At 40.7% G+C, this 24244-nt stretch overlaps 1 long non-coding RNA gene across 1 annotated transcript; it reads right to left on the reverse strand.

The window, feature by feature from the left end:
- Nucleotides 1–423: 423 nt before the first annotated feature.
- LOC144682959 (uncharacterized) lies at nt 424–22862 on the reverse strand. The gene is made up of 3 exons (XR_013577139.1): nt 22562–22862; nt 2383–2450; nt 424–508 (listed from the first exon to the last, which is right to left on the reverse strand). It is a non-coding gene; the product is annotated as an uncharacterized LOC144682959 (long non-coding RNA).
- Between the last annotated feature and the right edge of the window lie 1382 nt (nt 22863–24244).

Here is a 24244-nt window from a genome sequence, read left to right on the forward strand (position 1 = left end):
GTTTCCTCAGCCTCAGGAATCCTGGCAACTGAAGGAAGGAGACAACTGCTACATAGAAGAAGTAAGTGCTTTTTACTACATTGCTTGTGGGCCAGGAGGAGCAGATGTGCTTCTTCCCATCCCCAAGTTAACTTGCTTCCATTTCAACAATTGGATTCCTCCATAGGAACATAGGAAATTGGAACAGGAGTAGGCCATTTGGCCCATCGAGCCTGCTCCGCCATTCAAACAGATCATGTCTGATCACACGATCACTAATCAGTGCCCTCACAATCGGACCACTCCCGGTGATCACTGACACCCATTCAATTGTCCAACTCTGCCCCGATATGTCTTTGAACCCCCGCAACCACATCCCAATCTTACACGCCACTCTGTGCCCCCCAACTCCAATCACTAAGCAATACACCCTTACCTGCTCCTGTGCCGTGTCTTCTTCTGCAGTATTCCCTACCCAATAGGGAGCCAAGCCGACCAGTCTGGCTGGCTTCCGGGTGGAGATCCTGTGCTAAAAAAATGAAATAAAAACTCCACAGTGTTCAGGGAAACCTGGGCTTTCCCCACCAGAACTCCTTCTCCCTGGCCCTGCTTGGAAATCTCACCCCAGTAAATATCAAGGCCATTGTCCTAATCCATCATTCTTATTCAAAGGGGAGAGGCATCAGCTAACCATCACCCTAATAAAAATGATGGCTTTTATCAGTTAACTGCTGTTTTTGATGCTAAACTGGGCTCTGTTATTAGAAGTACTAGTGAAGATGAAATACCAAATGCTAGGCCACTTCCATTACCACAGAATGGGTATTGATTTGGCTCATAGAATGAATCTGGCGTATTCTGCAAAAAAAAGTGAATGTTCCAAAGACAAGATGCTAATGTATATTTAATGCATCTATAATGAGGCTAAATCCTGCATGCAATGCAATAGGGATTAGCTCAGTTGTTGGCGGCAGGGTTTGGAGGTAGAATGAGATCGTACAGATTAATTTTATTAATGAACCAATAATTGAGCTGATACAGACAGAGGGTCTACCAGCATTGATAACAGGGAGGGTTCACTCTATAGCCTGTCAGTTTTAGATTTTAAAACAATCTCAATAATTATGCTTCTCTGATTTATTTGTATATATTTTTGCCACTCTCACTGACTGGTAAATGAATTTACTGTAAATTAAATGCTGCTGTAATTGTATTATCATTCCATTGGACTTGAGGGAGGCTAAAAGACCATCCCTGTAATTGTGGAGGTGTTCTATGCATATATACACATTGTAAAATAGTGCACAATCTGAAAAATGTCTCTATCACATAAGAATTTCCGACATGATTCATTGTATGATGCCCTATTGATAGTCCGCACGTACTTTACTGTCATGTTTTCAGGCTAGATTCTCAGTTCAGTCTCTTGTGGAACCTAGCCCTGCTCTAATAGCTTGTGTTGGCACATGGCCGAGATATCACTTCACTTTGGCATCTCCTCCTTGACACCCTGGCATCCCTTGCTCTTTGTATCAAAGGCAAGTTTATGAATCCACTCCAACTTTGTGCGCCATCAAAACATTTTGTGGATTAATTCCAGAGCAGAACAACCTCCAGATGTTTGAACTGAAATGTATATCTCGTTCGTGACTTTATTAAATTTTTAGGAATTGACTATTAGAAAATATGGAGCAAATAAGGAGTCATTTAAGGCATGGTGCTTATAGGCTCCTCTATTTACCCTAATTTGGTATCACACAATGATCTGTAACAAATTAAAAGTAATGATTTAAAATTGTGATTGAATGCTTTTTTGAGCTATATTTCATTATTTCACTAGACTATTGACATGAGCTGCACATTGAATGGGTGCTTTCAATGTAAGATAAATAATCTCCAATACACAATCCCTTTTCTTTTTCTACTTTTGCAAATGGAGACTCCTTCTTTGTGTTACTGTGACTATGCTCCCACCAAAGTAATCTTTCACCCTTCTGAATTACAGTTGCATTTAATTGGGTACCTACAGATTTGCCAGATAGCTTCCTTGAACAGTGGGCATCACATGAATCATCTGTTTTCATTACCCTTGAATGTAGTCTTTTATGGTTGTAAGTTAAATTGTTAATGCCAAAAACAGCTTCTCTCGCCATTTATTCAATTGCTGATTATGGGATCTTGGTATGTACAAACTGGCTGCCATATTTCATACATTACAACCATGATTACACTCCAGAAGCTATTCCTCAGTAGTATAGCACTTTGGATCATCCTGAGGAACGTGCTAAATAGGTGCAATCCTTCTTCCCTCTCTTCCTTCTTTCTCTCTGCCTCTCCCTCTCCCTTTTCTCTCCCTCTCTCCCTCCCTCTTCTCCAGCCACAGAATTTGTGTACGGTCCTTACCTTAAAAATATGTCAATGGGGATAATTGGAAAGGTCTGCTTCAGTTCACAGGTGTTCCAAGTCTTTCCCTGTGAGGTGACATAAAAATACATTTTTTTTATTATTCATGCATGGGGTGTCAGTATCACTTGCAAGGCCTTCATTTCTTGCCTATCACTAATTTCCCTTGAGGAGGTGATGGCGATATACTACACACTGTTGCCACTTTCTGAGCGGTGGTGGAGAGAATGAATGTTTAAGGTGGTGGTTGGGGTGCCAGTCAAGTAGGCTGCTTTGCCATGAATGGTGTCAAGCTTTGTGTTAGAGTGTTAGATATATTAGAATATAGAAGAACAAATACAGTGATATTTAAGTGCCCAGGCGAAATGCCATTTTGTATGAATCCATGAACATACAGTGTGCAAGTAACTTGGGTTGACAGTCTATTTGCCAATCTGAATTTACAAGATTTATATGCAGCATTGGAGGTATATTTCTGTGAAGGAACAAACAGGGTCCACCAACAACATCCTGTAACTGAGTGCTTTGCATACTATTTCGATGAAGTTGCATTAGATTGTGAGTGTATTTTTGGTCTTCTCTCAAGTACCAAATACTAAAATTAGACAAAGTTTGGACACTCAAACTGTGGCAAAATTCATAATTTCAAAAAATGTATTTTGTACTTGCTTGCATAAGCAATGGAGACAAGAATGTACTTTGACTTGTTTGGCCACCCTTATCCAATCATTTCAAACTGTAGTCTTAATATAGAGGGTGTCTCTTTGCTCCATAGAAGTAAAATTCTCTTTTGCCACACATTCTGGACTGGCAGTTCCATTTCTGCATGCTCAAAAGGGGCTCCATCCCAGTTCCCCCTTGCTGCAATCCTGAACTGATATCAACAAATCTTGCATATTGGCAATATAAAAGACAGATATAATTACAAGCGGCAGCCCTTTAGCAGCTGTTGATTCCCTAGATATATCACCCGCTCATGCAATATGGTCCTTAAACAATCCCTCGAGAGCACTTTTAGTGATTATAATGATAGGCAGACTTCACCAGATGAATGCATTGTCCATTCACCATTCAGCTTGCATGCCATGCAATACAATCCTGCACAATCAACCCCAAGCTATTCAGCTTGTCTCACAAGTTTCTTCGTAATTCTTAAGCTAACTAAATAAAATGCCATTGGATTCTTCATGCTGCTTGCTATAATCTGTCTTTCCAACGTTCACTTATCCCATCAAATGCTCAAGCATTTTGGTTATCCACACATTTTTTTGTATGACTCATGGTCTTCACTAGAATCTGTTAACAATTATTTTCTAAAATAATTCATTTTAGCTGTTCAGTTAGTTTTGACTGCCTCATTCAGCCACCTGATTTTGCTATATTTCTTGTTGTGATGCATTGTTTCCATGTTGCTGAGAGATTTTGTCCCCCTAATTTTTAAGCATTTAATTTACTCCATACTTGTTCTTATCCAAAAGTTGTTTTAAACAGGACTAAGGAGAAATGGAGTCTTTATTGGGAATGAACAAGCAGACTTGCTTCAAACTTGACACAGCTGCGAATTACAAACTTTATAATTCCATCTAAGATAAAAGCAAAAAACTGCGGATGCTGGAAATCCAAAACAAAAATAAAAATACCTGGAAAAACTCAGCAGGTCTGGCAGCATCTGCGGAGAGGAACACAGTTAACGTATTGAGTCTGAATGACTCTTCAACAGAACTAAGTAAAAATAGAAAAGTGGTGAAATATAAACTGGTTTAAGGTCGGGGGGGGGTGGGGTAGAGCTGGATAGAGGGCCAGTGATAGGTGGAGATAGCCAAAAGATGTCATAGACAAAAGAACAAAGAGGTGTTGAAGGTGGTGATATTATCTAAGGAATGTGCTAATTACGGGTAGAAAGCAGGACAAGCAAGGTACAGATAGCCCTAGTGGGGGTGGGGTGGGGTGAAGGGAAGGGATCAAAATAGGCTAAAAGGTAGAGATAAAACAATGGATGGAAATACATTTTAAAATAATAGAAATAGGTGGGAAAAGAAAAATCTATATAAATTATTGGGAAAAAAAGGGAGGGGCAGGTGTTGCACCTTCTGTGGTTGCATGGGAAGTTCCCGCGCATCCGCCCTCACACCTTCCTCTCCCTCCCAGAACCATGATAGGGTCCCCCTTGTCCTCATTTATCACCTCACCAGCCTCCGCATTCAAAGGATCATCCTCCGCCATTTCCGCTAACTCCAGCATGATGCCACCACCAAGCACATCTTCCCTTCACCCCCCCTGGCGGCATTCCGCAGGGATCGTTCCCTCTGGGACACCCTGGTCCATGCCTCTATCACCCCCTCACCTCAACCCCCTCCCACGGCACCTTCCCATGCAATCACAGAAGGTGCAACACATGCCCCTTTACTTCCCCTCTCCTCACCGTCCAAGGGCCCAATCACTCCTTTCAAGGAGAGCAGCATTTCACTTGCACTTCCCTCAATTTAGTCTACTGCATTCGTTGTTCCCAATGCGGTTTCCTCTACATTGGAGAGACCAAACGCAGACTGGGTGACCGCTTTGCAGAACACCTTCGGTCTGTCCGCAAGCATGACCCAGACCTCCCTGTCGCTTGCCATTTCAACACTCCACCCTGCTCTCATGCCCACATGTCCGTCCTTGGCCTGCTGCATTGTTCCAGTGAAGCTCAACGCAAACTGGAGGAACAGCACCTCATCTTCCACCTAGGCACTTTACAGCCTTCTGGACTGAATATTGAGTTCAACAATTTTAGATCATGAACTCTCTCCTCCATCCCCACCCCCTTTCCGATCCCCCCCTCTTTTTTTCCAATAATTTATATAGATTTTTCTTTTCCCACCTATTTCCATTATTTTTAAATGTATTTCCATCCATTGTTTTATCTCTACCTTTTAGCCTATTTCAATCCCTTCCCTTCACCCCACCCCACCCCCACTAGGGCTATCTGTACCTTGCTTGTCCTGCTTTCTACCCTTAATTAGCACATTCCTTAGATAATATCACCACCTTCAACACCTCTTTGTTCTTTTGTCTATGACATCTTTTGGCTATCTCCACCTATCACTGGCCCTCTATCCAGCTTTACACCCCCCGCCCCCCCCACTTAAACCAGCTTATATTTCACCACTTTTCTATTTTTACTTAGTTCTGTTGAAGAGTCATACGGACTCAAAACGTTAACTGTGTTCTTCTCTGCAGATGCTGCCAGACCTGCTGAGTTTTTCCAGGTATTTTTATTTTTATTTTTGTTTTAGAATTCCATCCTCCAGCTCAATGACAAACTGAAAATTTGGCTGATCTTCAAAGTTGGTCTTAATATTTTGGCAGCTCACCATGCGGAGAGTCATACTTTTATCCAGTCCACCACCTGAGCTTTTTATCCCAGCCAATCCAAGTTACCATTGCACACTGAATTAATCTGTACTTAAATCACTGAATGCTTGACATTTTCATGATAAAACATTACTCTCTGGGAAGTGGAAGAGCTTGTGATCTAGCTACAAGTGGGTCTAAAGATTTCACTAGAGAAATGCAGGTAGATTTTATGAATCATTTATAAAAAGGATTCCTAAGTTTTTTGTATCCTTTTTTTAACCAGTGAAAAGTTAAGTGAATTATATATCGAGGAGAAACAAAGTAAAGTACTGTCAAGAAACAATGTTTTGAACTCTACCATCTTCCAGTTACAACATCTAGCTATTTATTAGATGTATCCTGTTTCCTGGACTTAAGCTTATTTCCTAGGAACCCATTCACAGAATCTTTACCGTGCAGAAGGAGGCCATTTGGCCCAATGAGCCTGCACTGGCTCACTGAAAGAGCATTCTACCTAGTCCCACTCCTTTGCCTTATCCCTGTAACCTTGCACATTCTTTCTTTTCAGATAACCATCTAATTCCTTTTTGAATACCTTGATCAAACCTGCCTCCACCATTCCTGCTGTCAGAGAATATTTTTATATTGTTTTGCACCCCCCCCAATTTATCATATTTATCTTCAGCCACAGCACTTTCTCATTCACATTCAGTAACAATACCCTTACATTCCTATTCACCTTTCATTACTGCACCTTCACATTCACCTTTCATTACTGCATCTTCCCATGCACCTTAAGTTACTGCAATTTCCCATTAACCTTCAGTTACTGCAATTTCCCATTAACCTTCAGTTACTGCACCTTCACATTCATGTTCAGTTGCTGCACCTTCTCAATCACCTTCAGTTACTGCACCTTCTCATTCTGTAAGGAACATATCTTTTTATTTCTGCTGGACTGTTGTAAAGAACGTATATTTTTATTTTCTGTTTGACTGTGGATTAGAATTACAATGGGTGCAGGTTGAAATACATGTCCACTGGAACAGGATGAGAGATATATACAATGTTGCAGACCTGGAACAGAGTGTGCCATGAAAGACAGGATGGTGTTGGAAAGGAATCCTGGACCAAGGGAGCTGCTTGGCAACAATGTTTTAATTGGCTCCTGACCAAATAACCAGGTTTTGTGTGAGAAGCAGTACAGAAAAATAGCTCCTAGCCTGAAAGGAAGAAGACCTCAAATCTCTTTCTCCTGTGTGTGGAAGATTCCAATTGCACAATAATAGCTAGCTGGCTTTTTCTTCTCATATCTCTATAACCTGCTCTCTCTCTGAAAACCCCTGTCAAGAGGCAAAGGGGAAAGTCACCATTAGAAATTTTGAAATGCAAGTGCTCAATCAATGAACTAAATACTGAAAGTGTTGGGAGACCACCTCGTGTCTTCAAGACCACCTCAGTTCGACAAGAACTGAAAGGAATTTGGAAGACATCCACCAAAATCAACCCATCGAATCCTGTACTCTGGAATTGGTGCTATTGAACTGTTTTATCCCACCCTTAAAATCCATGTTTTTGTGTGTCTTATGTGTCTTGTATGTGTGCATAGGGATTTAAGAAGAGGTAGTGTTTAGGTTATAGAGTTAAAAGTTAGCAGTTCATATTTCTTTCTTTTGCCACTGATTAATGACAGTTTGTTCAATAACAGTTATTCACTTATTAAGTTTACAAACCTGGTCCACGTATTCTGTTAACCTAAATTAAACAGTTAGTTAGAATTGGGGCAATCTGGTGGTTTGATCAAACTTTTTCACATTTGTCGCAGCTTGGGGAACAGTGGGGCTTGATATTGCAGTGCACTATCCTCAGTGAGTTATGACAATTCACCTTTAGTTATTGCACCTTCACATTCACCTTCAGCTGCTATACTTTCCCATTTGCCTTCAGTTACTGCACCTTCCCGTTCACCTTGAGTAAATTAACCTGCACTTTTCCCATTCACCATCTGTTACTGCAACTCGTTATGGACAAGGGAGGGGTGGTAAGATTGTTCTCCTTTTTACACCCCTGGACAGATGTGTTGTAAAAGGAAAGTGTTTTAACCTCCTGAGTGCTATTGCTCAAGAACAGACAAATGACGAGTTTTCGCGTTAATTTTGTTTTTGTAAAGAAGGATAAAAGTTTATTGCTCAAAATCCAAAATATATATGCAAACGCACCTGCTCAAACAGTCATGCAGACACCCACCTGCCGACAAAAGAAAAGGTGATTACAAAAGAGGTAGCATGCATTTAGGTCTTCAAAGTCTAAAATTCGCTATCACACTTTCTTCTTTCAAGATGAAGGCTTGAAATGTTGTAGGCCTGTGAATCCCTTTTTGGTCCACTGAAGAAATAGAAGTTGAAGCTTTATGAAGATGGATTCACAGTAACTTACTGCTTGAAGTGATAGATTTCTCTGGCTTCACTCCAGTCAAGTGCAATCAAACCCCTGAAGCAAAAGCCTGGCTTGGTTCTTCAAATAGGTAGGTAAAAGGCCAGCACAAATTTTCTGCCTTTGCTGCTCTGGAGCTCTTTTTCCTTCTTTCAAAAATGTGTCTGATTACATATCAGAAATCTGGGGCAGAATTTTGCCCTTGGCAGGGGTGCTCTGTGGGGCCAACCAGAGCCAATTCATCTGCTAGGAGGAAGGACCCTACAAACTTCCTTTCAAGTCTTAATGTTTGGAGCATTTAACTATCTCAGGGCCCTGACAAAGGGATACACACTCTTTTTCAAAGCCAGAGAGAAGAGGTGAGGGTCATGTGACATGAACTGCTAGCTGGTGGAGCTAGTTATATTGCCTTGCTGTACTGAAAACTCAGTCTGCCATTTTAACATCTACAAGCAGCAGCAAAGAAGAGGGACTCTGCCCAGATTGAATACCTGGCCCCATCTATATTGTTTCTACTGGAACTTCTGTACCATTGCCTACAAGACAGATTCATCTCTGTGTGCCGATTGCCTCTTGTGAAGTCAATTCTAATGGAAAAGTGAATTATACAGCATTGGTTTTCAGCCTGTCGACCTCCATGAAGGAATATCTCATTGGACTTTGATTCTGGACTCTGGGCACATGTGAAACAATAATTATTTTCTTTGTGGTCTTTTCCCTGTAAGTCTTTTTTTTTCTCTATCCCTCTTTCACTGTTTGAGTGCAAGGGAGGCAACGTTGATGCCCTCCTTCCACATTTGAGTATGTGCAAATAAACCAAACCTTTGAGTTCATACTACTTGAGTTTGCTGTGTGGTTATTAATAGAAAATTGGATCACACCAAAACTGAGAGGTTGGGAAATGCACCACTGCTTATAAAGGGGGAGGCAAATCAAACATCTTTCTGTTTTCAGACAGGTGGTGAGAGGAGAAATCATGGCTGTTTAAATTAAACCTCTCCTGTCCATAACACTTGTGATAGAATAGATTTCTTCATGCCCATTGTTTCAAGTTCAATTCCACAGCCAAGAAGTCTGCAAGTCCTATGCATATGAGTTTCTGTAACTATTTGGATAATGGCAGCCATTAATCCACAGGAAATGTTTGTTGCATTATAATACCTTCTCGATGAATTGTCCCAAAAGGTTGATTGAATTTTAATGTCTTGACCAGAAATGCAAACTACCTTCCAGGGCCTTGTGTAGTTCCATGTATAATGACAGAAAGTTAAAAACCTCTCAACTTCATTTTGTTTCAAAAGCAGAGTGTCCATTCTCCATTTTGTTTTAAGGTAAAATAGTCATTTCAAATAAATCCATGAGTCTAAATTGCATGAACATGACAACTTTCCCATTCATTTTCAGTTACTTCACCTTCCCATTCACCTTCAGCCCCACATTCTTTCATTTCATCTTCAGTTATGTGTTTTCCTCTCACCTCAAGCTTTCTCAGTTGCCATATTGTGGCGATTGGAGCAACACTATCAGGACAACCTTGAAAAGGAATACAGACTGGAACTCAGTTGGTTGCTTTGTTGGAAGAAATGGCTGTGAGGAACATCTGAATAGCTGCTCTTTTAGGTTTCAAAGATCATTCCTGAAGCTCAAAGGTCAGACTTGGTTAAGTGTTGACATAATTCTGTGTTATCAACAGAAGCTTCTGGTATGGCTAGCAGCCTGAAGGAGGCGGGAAACAGATGTATAGCTTGCTGTGACATAGAAATGATCAGGATGGTGACTTGGCGGCTGATGGGGATAACAGCAGTTCCTGAGCAGGAATTGGGACAAACAGCTGAAACTGTGGAAAGTAAAGACAGTTTCCACTTGTCCTATGTTACAACAATGACTACGCTTTAAAAGTGCTTCATTGACTGTAAAGCACGTTGAGATGGCCAGTGGTTGTGAAAGGTGCAACGTGAATGCAAGTTTTTCTTTGTTTTTTTTTCATTTTTGTGGCTTGCAGTAACGGCATCCCAATCATCACGTTAACTTGCATTACTGAAAATGTCACCAAGGAAACATCTGTGCTTGTTGTAGTCTTCACTAATGTATCTATCATCAAGTAAGTTATTCATGTTAGTGTGGCTGCTTCTAGAAGAAGGGGAGAGTATAATGTCAACACAAAGGAGTGCATCATGATGCTTTCATTGTTGCAGGTTTTACATCAGATCATCTGCAGAACAATCAATAACATGACACAGCATATCTGGAGCCTGTTAGAGTAATGTACACAGAAGGATAAATTTTTGTGGCCTGCCAGCCAAATTAAAGATTTTGTGGTTTGCTACTCCTGTATGCCCCTCTGGCATGTGTATATATATCTATATTATATATAAAGAAAATCACAGGGTAATGCAACACTGATGATAGCTTGGGCAATAAGTAATTAAGATTTCCTATTCTTGAAAATAAGCCTTAAGGAAATGATTTAAATCACATTGTAAGTGCCTTTTTACTGTCATTTTCATGTATAAATATCTCCAAACCTATATTTATTTCCTCAGAGTTGTGTTGGACATGGTATATACTTTTCAGGAATATGTATACATTGAAACTTGAGTATTTCTCTCACTCTGGCACAAGTAATACTTCACTACAGATACAGTACTCAAGTATTTTTTTGATCTCAGGAATTGGGGGTGCTTTGTGAGGCATTGATGATGATAAACATATGAAGATATGGATTAGGAGCAGAAGTAGGCCATTTAGCCCCTCGAGCCTGCTCCGCCATTCAATAAGATCATAACTGATCTGATTGTGGCATCAACTCAATATTCCGCCTTCCCCCTATAACCTTAGACACCCTTGTTAGTCAAGAATCTATTTACCTCAGCCTTAAAAATATTCAATGACCCTGCGTTCACTGCTCTCTGGAGAAGAAAGTTCCAAAGACCCCTGACCTGAGAAAAAAAAAATTCTTCTCATCTTCATCTTAAATGGGAGGCATCTTATTTTTAAACTGTGTCCCTGGTTCTAGTCTCTCCCACAAGGGAAAACATCCTTTCAGCATCCACCCTGTCAAGTCCCCTCGGGATCTTGTATGTTTCAATAAGATAACCTCTCAATCTTCTAAACTCTAATGGATACAGGCCCAACCTGTCTATCCTTTTCTCATAATATAATTCCTCCAACCAACTTCTCTGAACTGCTTCTAATTCATTTATATCCTTCTTAAATAAGGAAACCAAAACTGTACGCAGTGCTCTAGATATGGTCACATCAATGCCCTGTACAACTGTAGCAAAACATTCCTAATTTTATGTTCCATTCCCCTTGCAATAAATGACAACATTCCATTTATCTTCTTAATCACTTGCTGTACCTGCATACTAACTTTTTGTGATTCATGTACCGGGAAACCCAGATCCCTCTCTACCTCAAGAGTTTTGTAATCTCTCTCCATTTAAATAATAAGCTGCTTTTCTATTCTTCCTGCCAATGTGGACAAGTTTACATTTTCCCAGATTATGCTCCATCTGCCAAATTTTTTCCCACTCACTTAACGTACCTATATTCGTTTGGTAGTACAGAACTTGAGTATTGCTGAAAAAAGAGACATATCGAAGCTTTTCATCTTACACTCATTAGGACACTCCACAAGGATACCAGTATAAGGGGAAAACAACAATTTATACTGTATGTGAAGAGAGTGCTGATGGTTGGCAAGTGGGCTTTGATTGGTAGAGGCATTGCTGTGGATAATGCACCAGTGATGGTGACTGATAGTTAACTGCCAAGCATTGTTTGAAATTTAAACCAAGCAGCTTGACCCTGATTGGTCAAGTCTTTTTTCCAGCAATATCTATGTTCCTTTGCATACTCTTTATGTCCTCTTCTCAGCTCCTACCTATCTTGTGTCATTGGCAAATTTAGAAACCATACATTCGGTCCCTTCATTCAAGTCATTGATATAAATTGTAAATAGTTGAGGCCCCAGCATTGATCCCTGTGGCACTCCTACCGACCCATTTATGCCTACCCTCCGTTTCCTGTTAGCTATCCAATCTTCTATCCTTTCCTGTTAGCTAACCAATATAAGCACTTTACTATTTGCTTCCCTTATTATAAGCTGGATGTACTCACCCATCAACTCTAAATGATGAAGCACTTTAATTGGCAGAAAAATATATTTGATAATAATTAATAATAATTGATTAATTGACTTGTCTTGTTGACACGGAAGTTCTAGTTGTCTTTAGCCCGTGCACCTGTTGGATTTGACCATTCACATCATCTTGCAGAAGACCAAGGGAAGAACTGCCATTACAAAGTGCAGGTAGAAAAGAATTTGCTTTGTGTATGTTAATATTACTCAAAAAATAACATGAATGAGCTGTGGTGTTTATAGCTGTGACACCCTAGCTTTGAGAAAAGTGCATGAAATACTGTATTACATCCCATGCTTATTAGGTTCAGTAAGCACTCTGAATCAACATCTACTCTTTAGCATAGCATCTAATGTATTTGCTGTGTAATGGAAATGCCAGTGTACAGCGTTTGCAAACATGGCCAAAAAAAAACAGGGGGTAGAGGGAAAAATAAGGAGGAGATTTTTACACAGCAGATAGTTATGATCTGGAATGTTTTTCCAGGAAGGGTGGAGGAAATAGATTCAGTAGTAACTTTCAAAACACAATTGACTACTTGAAAACGGAAAAAAATGCAGGGCTATGGGGAAAGAGCTTGGGAGTGGGACTAATTGGATTGCCCTTTCAAAGAGCTGGCACAAACTCATGGGCTGAATTACCCTCATCTGTGCTCTAGGCTTATATACCCTGGCATAAGTCAATAGTCCCCAAATTTACAGGTAATTAAATCTTGTTTGATAATGGTACCACAGACTCACCTTGGTTGAATTGGTGTTCTAATCTTTGAGTCACAAGGTTGTAAAGAATACACTATGGACTTGAGCACATTATCTTACCTAACATTTCAGTATCATCTGCTTGGGTAGAAGTTCCGTGATCTCTCCCCATTGCTTTGGCTGGAATCTAGAGAAATGGTATAAATGGCCATTTCCTGGGGTTTGTGGCCAATCTTCCTTTTGAGAAGTTAAACTGAAGCCTTGTCTGTCTGCTTAGGTGGGTATAGCCCACTTATTTTACATTATTTGAAGATAACTGGGGAGTTCCCCATTTTCCTGGCTAACATCCCTCCCTCTATCAACAACATATGGCCCAGTATGGCCAATTGCTGCTGACATAACATCAACCAACTCGGGATAGGTTGGTTTTGAATCTGCACTTTCTGACCTTGCAGGTTAGTGCTGCACCACATGGTGCATTTCCCACAAAGCCATTGGTGGAGCTCTCAACCATGGGGCTGTTGGTAGCAGTCACTGGGTCAAGCGCTACTTCAGAAATTTGAACACAAAAACAAAATCAGGTTGACACTTCAGTGCAGGGAGTGCAGTGCAGTCTCGAGGATACTCCAATGCAGTTTCAAGGACTAATAGGAATGGACAGTGTTGGCGTTCCCTGAGACTGAGTGTGAGCCACCCCCATGAACAAATAAAAAGGATTTATTACTTTATACATATAAAACAATTACCCATTATATTGTACATATTAGAGAAGTTGCAATATTTCACTCTAATTTAAAGTATATAAATATTTAACATGTGGATATGATGACTGATGCCATGTTTAGTTAACAAACTGATACACTGTCACTGATTACAGCATCATACCATTAACACCCCTCATCAAACTAGATTAGCTACCTGACTGCAGTTTAACCTGAAGTTGTTCTTTTAGTTTTACCTGCTTTTATTCTCCTTCCAAGTAAGCTAAGTTCTATTCTGCATTCAACATGGAAAAATATGTTTTCAGTCAGCATCTTGCGATGCAAGTATGTTTTTCCATAGTGCTTATTATGTGCTCTTTTGCTTTGTGATACAAATTTGCTTTGCAGCACCAAGGCAGGAATTAAGCCTATGTTAATGGCTACCTTAACTGCCATGCTCTTTTAATCTATTTTAATCATCAGGTTGAGGCAAAACATTGCACTTAGAGAAAGAAATATATACTTGTGTTTATAGGGTATCTTTCACTGCTTTAAGCCTTTTACAGCCAATGAAGTACTTTCAGAAAGTAGTCACTGTGGTGCACAACTACAAATCGTTTCTAAAAGAAAATTAACTTACAATTAAGTTGCTCTGATGGATAAGGAGGTTCAATAACTTACTCTAAATTGGGGAAAAATCATTGCTTTTCTCCATTCTTCACTAAACAAGGATTCTGTATTCAATATGATGTACAAACCAGTCACCTTGGTGCTTCAATGAAATTTGGTGCAGATGCAAAAGCAATTCAGAGTTGGGTTATAATTGATTTCTTTGTGTACACATTGGAACAAAATGCTATTTTCTGTTGCTGGATAAAGCATCAAACTAATGTAAATGGTATTTGAAGAACTCTGCAAAGGAAGTTCAATATTATATATTTTTTGACTTCTGTGTTTTTTGGGATTTAAGATTTTGTTGCAATGATCTAGTATTAACTTGAAAGAAAAACACCCCTAGGGTTGTATTGCATTTCCAAATCAGAACAATGTTCAATTAAGTGGAAGGGTGTTGGGAGGGGCAACACTGATCCATTAGGAAGCTGTCTGGTATTAGGGAATACAAATACAAAGACTTGCATTGGAGCTGCTTTCATGAGAGAAGAGCAGGTAATGGGTGATTTGATTTAATTGTTTACAATTATGGTGGGATGGGACAGAGTAGATAGAAACAGGCTGTAGCGATTGAGGAAGCCAGAATGAAGAGATATAGCTATATGGTTTATTTAGGACAGAGAGCATGGAGAAACATTTTACATGGAGGGTTATGTATCTGTGAATTGATATTGGAAGTTAATGATTGAAGCAGATACAATAGGTCAGAATTTGCTGAAAAATAACAGTATCTGAGCACCACATACTGATATTAATGCTCAAACTGATTAGCAACTTATAACAAAGACCTGTGAATTGCCACATGTTGCCGTGCAATTTGCAGCACTCCAACGTTAACTCTGTGAATATGGCATCACACTCTTAACCTCTGTGATTTTCATGAAGATGCTACATTTGTATATTAATTATCCATTGAACTTGCCACAGAGTTAAATCTAGTAATTAACAGCATAAGTACCCGCTTGTTAACGACTGCCAATAAATCTCTCTTGCCTGGAAAATAAAACAATTAAAAGTGTAGAGTCTTATTTCTTCAGGCTGTGAATTGTTTTCGGGAGGTTTGAAAGAAAAAGTCAATTTTTAAATTTTAAGATGTTTTTATTTACTTATTCTTTCTTCCTGTTCTCTTTTTTCTTTCTCCCCCTTTCCCTACCTTTGTCTTAATCCAATCTTTCTTCTCCCCCTTTTTATTTCTCTTACCATACCTGATTAGACATTGAATTGACCTACTCTAATTCACTTAGCTTTTCAGTCTTTGCTCTCTTTATTTCTCAATTCTTATATCTTATTGGTCCAGGAGATAGAGAATGAGATATTCAGCTTGTTGGTATGTTTTTTGGTTTCTGAGTTTTCTTCAAGCTCCAAAATGGTGCCCACCCTGCATGAGTCAGAATGCAATCAGTGAATGTCCACCAGAGGTATACAGGGCAGGATGATCATGACCTCAATTGGTGGGCCATGCTGATTTGATGCCAACAATGGCATCTTGAAGTTCAACATGCCAGTCAATACCCTCTCTTAAGCTCACACAGCTGAACATGCATTCAACATCAGGAAGGACCCCCTCTCCTGCAAATCAGTGCATGACCGTAAGCTGACCTTGCATGAATTCAGTCTGAGCTTCCACTGCAGCAGTCAGACATTGGATGGCTGCTGCTTGTGCTGTAATGGAAGATGCAAGATTGGTCATCAGATTCTGCATCATGGTTGAATCCATAATTATATTAGTGGAGTTGGCCACTACTTCCATGTTTGAGAAGATGGTCTCCAAGAAAATGTACAAGCAAAGCTCTGTGCCAAGTTGGTGCCAGGCTCCTTCACACTATTTGACATTAACCACAGATTTTTGGCAGGCTTTCCAATACACCAAGCATTTGATTGTGCATATCCATTTAAAGCCTTTACCTGAGTCCTCCATAGGGGAACTTGTTTATGACTTCACCCTCTGGTGAGTTAGCACCTGTGCTATCCTTCCCTTTGGCCTCAGTACAGCCCTTTTGAGCCCAATGCCTCACCATATACAGATATGGTCTCTGATCTGAGATATAATGAAACACAATTGGATGCTGAGCCAAAGAAAGAAATATTAGGAGAGGTGCTGAAGAACTTGATTAAGAAGGTATGCCTTAATGAGGGTTTTAAAGGAGAGGAAAACAAAACTGCAGAGCACCTAGATGGTATGGACTTAAATATTTAGGCAAAGAGGGTTGGATCTGTGTACAAGTAGCCAGAGTGGAGGAACTAATTTTTTTTCGTTGTAGGTGTTCTGGGCATGTATTGTAGTGCTAGAGGAGTTTGCAGAGATAGGGAGCGGCATGATCATGAAGGAATTTAAATAGGAAAATGAAAATATTAAATTGGAAGCTTGGATGATTTGGGGGACAGGGAGCAAATGAAGCTTCGGACAGGTAGGAATAATGGGTGAGCAGGATTTGGTGGGGGATAGGATGGGAGTAGCAGAGTTTTGGAAATTTATGGAGAGTGGAGATGCTAACCAGGGGAGCATTGTGATAACTGAGTCTAGAGGTGACAATGGCATGGACAAGGGACTTCAGAAGCAGAGGGGCCAAGAAGTTTGGAACTCTCTTCTGCAAATGGTAATTAATGCTAGATCAATCATTAATTTTAAAACTGAGATTGATAGAATTTTGTTAACTAATGGTATCATAGGATATGTTAACATTTGTGTCCCATTGGCAGAATTGAATAGTAAAAGTACAGGGATGCAGGAATATTCCTGCATGTTTTGTTAATATTAATTGTTAATGAATATTAATGCAGATTTTGCCTTTATGAAATGAAATGGAGCCATGATAGAGTTGATTGTCTATTATTAGGAAATAATTAAACTGATGGAATGATATCTGTGGTGCCAGGGTTTTTTGCTGTTCCTCCTTTAGCATGGAGAAGGCAGACTTTGGACAATGTCGGAGATACTCTATTGGGCTCAGGTATGCAGGTTCAAATCAGCCATGAAGTAACTGAACAGCAGAACTAGCTCAAGGTGGCTGAATGACCTACTCCTGTTTCTACACTCTTAGATTATTAACCAGGAAAGCATATGCATCTGCATTAGAAGGTTACGAGTTCCATCCTGGCTCCAGGATTTGAGCACACATGCATACACTTCCTTCTTCAATTTTTTTCCTTTCCTTCCCTTCTCTGTTACAAAGACATGCAGGCTAAGCAGTCCACTTAATTTGACTGGATGCTTACTTATCAGTAATAGATGGAGGTGGTCCAACTAGCAAAACTTTGTACTGCCTAGGTGCTGCTGTTGACTCTCTAAGTACTCCCCCAAGGCCTTCTTTCTCCTTTAATGAAGACACTTGCAATAACAAACATACCGGTTGGCATCAGTGTTGTTTGTTTATTCCATCAAAGACGACTATCCTCTATTATACTGGGTGTCTGTCAGACACCTTTAGGGTCCAAAGAAGCAATCAATGCATTTGAAGGAACATAGTTTGAGTTTGAGTTGAACTCCTTGATTTGATTATTTTTTTAATGATTCACTGACTGCTGTACTCTGGATTTATCTTCCTGTTATGGCTTAATGTCAAAAGTCAGGGGAAATATTGTACCTGTGGAGTTGCTATCAATTGAAGCAAGTTAATTTAATGTGGGATATTAAAAGTTTCAATGCACGTTTAAATAAGAACCCATCAAGATGTTCTAAAAATAAATCGAAAGGTAATGGATTTCTTGCTGTGGCAATAAGTTTTAGAGTCTTTATAATGGTATTTCTATACTTCAATGACAACTGTGCAGCCCCCATTTTCCTGAGGTTTCTTGCATTCCCTTCATCTGTCACATCACAACACATCCTGAGTTAAAAGGAATGCTTCATTAATTGGCTGAAGTAGATGAGAATAGCCTGCAGTTCAATTGTAAGGCTGCCATAGTGCTATGGTGGGTATTTTAACAAACAGTTTTCTTTCTCCTGGCAACTCTGCATCACAGGTGAAACTAATTGTGCACTGACTGCTTTGGCTTGCAAATCCTTGCAAGCTGCCTGTTGGGAAGACCCAGGATGTCAATGCTGCTGTTCACAGCAAAGCTGTGAAAACAAACACTGAGGTATCATAAATGCTGATGACAGAATCCCCAACGCAACAAACAGACACTGGTCTAAAGAAAGCAAGAACTCTGCCCTCTCTCCACATTCCCTGCCCATTTCTAACCCCCGTGCATGTTACTGACTTCAAACTCTGAAGTCCAAGCATCTGCAGTGCTCTGTCGTCCCTGGTCCCTTTGTTCCTATGTTTTAATTAATTTGGTCTTTTCTTATGACTTAGTTGGCAATAACTGGTAATTTTTAAGCTGAGTTTCCTGACTGTAACTTATGTGATATTGAAGTGGAATTCAGTGTTACCTTGTAGATGCACTGACCATGGCTTAAGTGTACTGATAACTAATTATTCTAGTAATGGGACTAAGGATACAGATTGTGATTTCCTTTAGAGACGATGGGCTAGAAATTGTACCTGAAACCATGGACCAACAAGTGTAGGGATTGGCATCAGGCCACGTTTGGATGTCACCAATTTGGGCCACCTATGATGCCAGCAGTAGATCCTACAAGAGGAGGGGAGACAAACACAAGGTTCAAATACAGGCTCACAGCAAGAGCCAAAAAAAGAGAAAAAACAACCCCTGCTCCCTTAGGCCATCATAGACCCAAAAATACTTAAAGCTTGGGGCAAGATTCACCCAGTTTGTGTCCAATTTGGTATAGGGATCCTGAAATAACCAGTAGACCCCTGATTAGCAGATTCAAATAGACCCCTGTTTGAGGTGGGGCAAATGACTAAAAGCTGCCTGATCGAAAATGGAGTCGCAAATCAGGCAAGGGAGATCTCAGCCTGATTTCTTCCTTGCTGTGCACCTAAAAAAAGGTTGGCAAAACAATGCTGAATTTATACTCCTACATCTGAGTTGGCTATGCACAGTCTAGGTACCCTGATGTTTATTTTTATCGGGACTGTTGTAATATGCCTTTTAAGGAATTTGAGCCTGACAGAACAACAGAAGGGAAATGTCATGTGATACAGTCTTAATTTCACTTTTGCTTTGAGCAGAGCACAGACACACACAACTCTGCAGTCTTCAAGTTTTATGCCTATGTATAACTGTTCTCAAGAGCCTAGTCTTAATAAATGAACCCATAACGTGTTTATCCAATCCCTTTAGGGTGATTGGTGCCTTGTGTCCTGTCCAGTAAATAAACCCAAGGTAGTGTATCATCATAATAACATGACAAGGTGAACAGTCTTCGATTGTACTGCATGGCATGAAACAGCCATTGATGTTTTGGTCAGACCGCAACAAAGTCAGAGCACCGGAGTGTTGAAAATACAGTGGGTTGACTGCAAAGAAAAGCTTTGGAGTCACAACACTGAGCTAGCGCTCAGATAAAGAGATGGTAAGCAGGCGTATCCTTCATGGTGAGATTGCAGCGCACAGCCTATCAGTTCCATGAGTGGGACAGCGCATCGAGAGGACCAGCATTGAGCTAGCTCAGTCGGGAAAGGCGAGTGGCCAGGCTGTGGAATGGATCGCTAGAGATCAAGGGAGAGTCAACCCAAAAAAAGTCATAAAAAGCAGGCCAGAGAAGGTTGAAATTATAACAGGTGGCTTTGGGAGCTGTTGAGCAATAAATTGAATAAAAAGTAAAGATGCCATTACTCCATGGCACATTCCCACACAACTTGTCTTCATGGGCTGAGCTTCAGAAAAGCATGGAAAAGCAGCCACAGTGATACGCATCCCAGGTACTACGGAAGAAGGAAGGTCAAAAGGGTATTGTCAGAATGTCCACAAAATTCCCTAGTTTGATTTGGAACTCAGCTGACCCACTATCTGAACTCAAAATGTGTAAACAGAGTACAGAACTATGGGGTAAAATTTTTAGTTAGGCCGGTGCGCCCCCAACCCGTCCAAGCGTAAAATGACGCGCGATGACATCGGGCGTGTGTCCCAACGTCATCACGCACTCACACTATATTTCGGTCGCGGGCACGCGCTGGAGTCGGCAGTATGCCTGCCAACAATTAAGAAGCCCATTAAGGCCATTAACAGGTTAATTAAAATACATTTTTCACTGCCTGTCCAACCTTATGGCAGGCTAAAAGGCTAAGCGGCCTTTGCACTTTTTTGGAAACCTCAGGGATGAGGTTTCAAAATGCAAATAAAAATCAAATAAAAACTTTATCTTTTCATTAATAATATGTCCCTGCTAATGTGACAGAGTCATGAGGGGACATGTTTCATAACAATTATAAAATCTTAAATTTTTTTTTGGAAACCCGTTCATCTTCTTAAGGCAGCTCTGTGCCTCGGAGATTTGCAAATGGCATTGTGCGCATGCGCGAAGGCCGCGCTCACCCGGCTCGTGCTCCTCCCCCTGCACAGGCAACGCTCAGCACTGCCGCTCACGTTTCCCGCTGGGCGGGCCTTAAGTGGCCCGCAAGTGTTAAATTGTCTTCTGGGCCCGATCGCGGGTGGTGGTTGGCTTTCTGACTGCCCTCGCCGAGCCCGCACGCCAAGGGCAAAATTCTGCCCATGGTTTCTTGATTCAGGTGTGTCTGAACCAGACAAGCAAGCCATAAAAGTTCACCTAGCAATTGTTAGTAAAGGTCTCCCTGGGCTGAACATATCAGCATTAACAGAAGAAGAGCTAACGGATCCCCAAAAGATATGGATTACATTGGAAGACTGGTTCAGAATCAGGTTAAACTTCCACGTTTATTGACTAGAGTTCATGTTATTTCAACAACAGCCTACAAAAATCCATAAACCACTTTATCAGCAGATGCAGAAAAAAGGGTACATACTGTGATTTTTCAAACTCAGAGCTAGCAGACAGAATTGTCAAATTGGTGATTGCATCCACTCCCATGGAAGCATTCCAAAGAGACCTGCTAGACAAGCCCAAAGTGTACAGCATCGAAGAGCTACTCAAGGATAGATGTAAGTACGAAGTGATCCTCACAGGCCGACAAAACTTACAAGCTCTAAGTACTAAAGATCCGCAATTTATTGGTAAGGCATTCCAGGATATGTGAGAGAAGTGGAATATTGATCACACTACTTCTCCTCATTACCCCAGATCTAACAGCTTAGCTAAATGAATAATTCACACAGTGATATCCCTAATTCCCAAGTGTAGACAGACCAAGCAAGATCTACAAATTGCAATGTTACACCTGAGAGCGACACCTTTAAGTGCAACTATTCCATCTTTGGCGGATCTCATGTTTGGCAGACCACTACATACCAATTTATCTACTCTTACCCATTCTACTCTCTCAGAAACTAGAGAACAACTTGCAAAACTACAAGAGAAGATGACAAATGTGCACAATAAAAATGCAGGTACAGAATTGCCAAGTTTACAGTTGGGACAATAAGTTTGCATCCAGGATCCCACAGAAGGTACTTGGCAACCAGCTGAAGTGACAAGGATTTGTTCTGCACCAAGATCCTATAAAGCTATTACACACACAGGCTCAATGGTGAGGCATCACAGAGGACTAATAAGATCCATTCCAGCTCCTCAACCACTGTACAGTCCTATTGCATCTAGGAAAATATTCCAGATGCAATCCGGAACAACATCTAAGAATGAAAATCCTACAAATCACTGTGAACAATTAAAGAAACCTCCAGAGAAGGTTACTATCGCAAGATCTGGGCGAATGAGCAGGTTACATTTATGCTTTAGAGACTCAGATTCATCTGTTTTATGCACTTATGTAATGATAACAAAACATGATAATGTATTGTAAATTGTTATACTTCTTTGGAAGGGGGGAAAGCATCTTTAAAAAGAAAAGAGAATGTTGTAATATGCCTTTAAGAGATAGCAGCATGACATCATCAGAAGGCAAATGTACCAGGTGATCCAGTCTAAGTTTCACTTTTGCTTTGAGCAGAGCACACACAGCTCTGATGCCGTCAGGCTTTATACCTATGTATAACTGTTCTCATGTGCCTAGTTTTAATAAATGAAACCATGTGTTTACCCAATCCCTTAGGAGCGATTGGTGCCTTGTATCTTGTACAATAAATAAGTCCAAGGTATTATATCATTATAATAACATGACAGAGACCATCTCAAAATTTAAAATGTCCTGTATTAATCAGCAAAAACAACCAAATGTTTAGAGAGAGAGAGAAAAAAAACATTTACTTTGGCAGTTTTCTTTCTTTCCATGTCAAGCAACTACGTTTGTCAAAATAAACTGGCACTGATATTATGTTAACTTAGTATTTGAAATTTCAGGCATCCACTGTTTTGTTTAGGCTAAATTAACCAGACAATAGCCCCCAACTTTTCAAGAGCTAAGAGTGGAATTGAGCTGCCCCTTTCCATAAAAGCTGACTGCCTTCATTAATAACGCCTTTTGGGTCTCCTTTCCATTAGCAGCTCAATGTGACTGGGTGATTGGGGATTGGCAGCAGTCTGTTGGTACTCACATCATTGATGGCACGGTATAATTTGAAGAAATTCCACACCCACGCCCTAGATGATGCCTACGACCCAACTTTTCTTGGATTCCAAGAACAGAAGTTGATTTGCAGCAAAGGGGCACCTCCTCTTCTAACACTGGCCACTAACATATAAAAAAAAGAATGGCATTGTTTACACAAGTTCTTATCTTATAGGTAGGACAGTATTTCCTGTAACAACATAAAATTTGAAGACAGAGCAAGTTATGTGGCTATGCAACTGTGCCAAGTTAACAAAACTTAAAGGCCAAGATGTTGTATGCTCTCTCAAACTGTCCTGCCACCTTCAATGATTTTTATTTATTCATTCACAGGATGTAGGTGTCACTGGCTAGGCCAGCATTTATTGTCCATCCCTAATTGCCCTTGAGAAAGTGGTGGTGAGCTGCCTTCTTGAACTGCTGCAGTCCATGTGGTGTAGGTACACCCACTGTGCCGTTAGGGAGAGAGTTCCAGGATTTTGACCCAGCAACAGTGAAGGAATAATGATATATTTCCAAGTTAGGATGGTCAGTGGCTTGGAGGGAAACTTCCAGGTGGTGGTGTTCCCATTTGTCTGCCGCTGTTGTCCTTCTAGATGGTAGCGATAATGGGTTTGGAAGGAGCTGTCTAAAGAGCCTTGTTGAGCTCCTGCAGTGCATCTTGTAGATGGTACACACTGCTGCCACTGTGCGTCGGTAGTGGAGGGAGTGAATGTTTGTGGACAGAGCACCAATCAAGCAGGCTGCTTTGCCCTGGATGGTGTCAAGCTTCTTGAATGTTGTTGGAACTGTATTCATCCAGGCAAATGGAGAGTATTCCATCACAATCCTGATTTGTACCTTGTAGCTGGTGGATAAGCTGTGGGGAGTCAGGAGGTGAGTTACTCGCCGCAAGATTCTTAGCCTCTGACCTGCTCTTATAGCCACAGTATTTGTATGGCTAGTCCAGTTCAGTTTCTGGTCAATGGTAACCCCCAGGATGTTGATAGTGGGGGGATTCAGCAAAGGTAATGTCATTGACTGTTAAGGAGCAATGGTTAGATTATCTCTTGTTACAGATGGTCATTGCCTGGCACTTGTGTGGTGCAAATGTTACTTGCCACTTGGCAGCCCAAGCCTGGATATTGTCTTGTTGCATTTGGATATGGACTGTTTCAATATCTGAAGAGTCGCGAGTGGTGCTGAACATCGTGCAATCATCAGCGAACATCCCCACTTCTGACCTTATGATGGAAGGAAGGTCATTGATGAAGCAGCTAAAGATGGCTGGGCCTAGGATACTGCCCTGCAGAACTTCTGCAGTGATGTCCTGGAACTGAGATGACTGACCTCCAACAACCACAACCATTTTCCTTTGTGCTAGGTATGACTCCAACCAGCGG

The sequence above is a fragment of the Cetorhinus maximus genome, chromosome 7 (assembly GCF_964194155.1).
Source record: "Cetorhinus maximus chromosome 7, sCetMax3.hap1.1, whole genome shotgun sequence".
Classification (NCBI taxonomy): Eukaryota; Metazoa; Chordata; class Chondrichthyes; order Lamniformes; family Cetorhinidae; genus Cetorhinus; species Cetorhinus maximus.